The sequence below is a fragment of the Arachis ipaensis genome, chromosome B1, assembly GCF_059453495.1.
Source record: "Arachis ipaensis isolate K30076 ecotype BB chromosome B1, ASM5945349v1, whole genome shotgun sequence".
NCBI classification, from domain to species: Eukaryota; Viridiplantae; Streptophyta; class Magnoliopsida; order Fabales; family Fabaceae; genus Arachis; species Arachis ipaensis.
In genome coordinates this window covers 35,234,612-35,237,910 of record NC_142436.1, presented here as the reverse complement: position 1 = coordinate 35,237,910, position 3,299 = coordinate 35,234,612, and positions in this window count along the sequence as shown.

Below are 3,299 nucleotides of genomic sequence, written 5' to 3'. Positions count from 1 at the left end.
CAAAGACCAGCAAGTGTTACTGAAGTAAAAAAGGGCTAAGAGTCAACCCCCCTTCTCTTAGACACTAAAAATCATCAATATGAATGGGTTTGAATATTGTTCATACCCTGGGTCGAGCTATCCGACCCGGGATGATCGGCGACAAAGCGACCGACCTCTTCAGGTCAGACTATCCGACCTCTTCCCAAAAGAGCTCGGCCAAATCGACAGGAAAGCCCGAAAAATGGGCCCAACTCAAGGAATACGACCCAGATCCAAAGGCAGTCCAAGCCTATAGAGATAAGGGCAGTTCCATTGAAGATAATCTGACCTCGCCAAAAGATAAGATAAGATAAGATAACTAACTTATCTTATCTAAAAAGGTCACTCTACAACTACTATAAATACACTGGAGCACCCAGGTATAACTCATACTCTGATTCTACTAAAAACCTGCTTAATACCCGTGCTAACTTAAGCATTGGAGTCTCTTGCAGGTACTCCCCACCCTCCGGTGGCCAAGGATCAGTAGTGCAGCAAGTCCAACAAGTCGGGCACAACAGCTCCGGCCGCCACCAGCCAGCCGGACACGCCATCTCCGACCAGTACAGAAGATCTCATCCGAGATCGACCTCCAGTTTCAGGTAACCCCCGGAACATTGGTGCCATTGCCGGGGATCCTGGAAGTCATCCCAACACCATGGCGGACGGCCATGACAACGACCACGATTCAGATCTGGAAAACAGAACACCGCACAAGAACCCGGACACTACACTAAAGAATACTCCGGAATCCAACGGGAACAAAAACTCATCAAATCCGGGGGTAATAGAAGCACTTCAAGACCGCTTAAAGCAACTTGAAAAAGAAACCCAACAACAACGAGAGGTTGGAAAGGATCTACAAAGAGAGGTACGGTGGCGACGAGAATTGGAAGATAAACTCCTACAATTAGAAGCCGATCTCAAATCAAAAACCCCTCGGACCACTCCCGAGGAAAGTTCACACAAAGAGCAAGATCCATTCACTAGGGAAATCATGAAAACCAAAATCCCCAAAGACTTCAAACTCCTGGATATGATTTTGTATGATGGTGCCACAGATCCCAACCATCATCTCAGTAATTTCAGAAGCAGAATGTACCTCACCGACGCCTCAGACGCCGTTCGTTGCAAAGCTTTTCCAACAACTCTCACGAAGACAGCAATTAGATGGTTCGACAACCTACCTCCAAAGTCCATCTCAAACTTTGACGACCTGGCCAAAAAATTCCTAGCCAGATTCTCCATCCAAAAAGATAAGACCAAACACGCCCCCAGTTTACTAGGGATCAAGCAAGGAGATCGGGAGAGCCTCCGCAACTACATGAAAATATTCAACAAAACATGCATGGACATACAAAGCTTGCCAACAGAGGCCGCCATCATGGGACTCATCAATGGTCTACGAGAAGGACCTTTTAGCCAATCCATATCAAAGAAGTACCCTACCTCCTTAGACGAAGTGCAGAAGCGAGCAGAAAAATACATCAACATGGAAGAAAACGCTCGGTTAGGAGAAACCTCAAAATCCGGGGTCCCCTACTGAGATAAAGATAAGGAATCCAAAAGGAAAGAAGATCAACAAGGAGAGAAAATCAAAAAATACCACAATTACACCCCCTCTCAGGGCACCCTTAGTCGACGTATATAAAGAAGTCTGCCATACGGAGAAAATACCCCAGCTCGACCACTCAAAGGCAAAAGAGGAGGAGGAAACCGGAATGAATATTGCAAATATCATCGAGTGCAAGGGCACTCCACCAACGAGTGCTTCGATCTAAAAAACATCATAGAAAAATTGGTGAGGGAAGAAAAACTAGATCGGTTTCTAGCCACCCGAGATGACGACCAAAGAAAGAGACGAAGGGACGAAGATATCGGACGAACCGCGCGATCACCTCGTACACCGGAAAGACACGTCCACATGATACACGGCGGATTCGCAGGGGGAGGAATCTCCAAGTCATCCCGCAAAAGATATCCCAAAGAAGTATATCATGTCGAGGGAAAGGAAGAAACACCCGACATCCCTGCAATCACATTCACTAAAGAGGACGCATCCGGTATCATCTCGGGACATGACGACCCCATGGTCATCACCATCATACTGGAAAACGCCAATCTGCACCGCACATTAATAGACCAAGGGAGCTCTGCCGACATCTTATTCAAAATTGCCTTCGACAAGTTGGCCTAGAAGACAAGGAGCTTAAGGGATACCCGAACAGTCTGTTCGGACTGGGAGATACCCCGGTACAACCATTAGGATACGTATCACTACATACAACCTTCGGAAAAGGGAACCAATCCAGAACACTCAAAATAGACTACATTGTGGTCGACGTGAGTTCAGCCTACAATGCTCTAATAGGTCGGACCACACTAAATCAACTCGGGGCAATAGTCTCGACTCCACATCTATGCATGAAATTTCCAACTACAGAGGGGATAGCCACAATAAAAGCAGATCAAAAGATGGCATGCCGCTGTTATAATGAAAGTCTAAACCTCAGAGGCAGAGGAGAAGAATTCCACACAATTGAGCTTGGCGGAGTTTAGAGACGAGAAGAGCTCCGTCCGCAGCCAGAAGGTGAGATAGAGAAGGTTCAGATCGGAGACACCTCGGACAAAACGACTAATATCGGCACGATCCTGAGAGGAGACTCAAAAGAATTATTGGTACAATTCCTACGAGATAATGTCAATCTCTTCGCATGGAAAGCCGCAGACATGCCAGGCATAGACCCCAGGCTAATGTGCCACAAGTTGGCGGTCTATCCAGAATCTCGGCCGGTACAGCAAAGACGAAGAAAACTTGGGCCAGAGCGATCCCAAGCTGTGGAAGAACAGGTACAAGCATTACTGGAGGCAGGATTCATAAGAGAGGTCAAGTACCCACTATGGCTAGCCAACGTCGTCTTAGTGAGAAAATCAAATGGGAAGTGGCGAATGTGCACCAATTACACTGATCTCAATAAAGCCTGCCCAAAAGATCCTTACCCACTCCCAAGTATCGACGCTCTGGTCGATGCTTCCTCCGGATATAGATACCTCTCGTTTATAGACGCATATTCGGGATATAACCAAATTCCCATGTATCCACCAGATCAAGAAAAGACCTCGTTTTTAATGCCAAAAGCAAACTACTGCTACATTGTGATGCCTTTCGGTCTCAAGAATGCGGGAGCTACTTATCAAAGGCTAATGAATAAAGTCTTCTCAGATCACATCGGGAAAATCATGGAAGTCTATATGGACGACATGTTGATAAAGACACA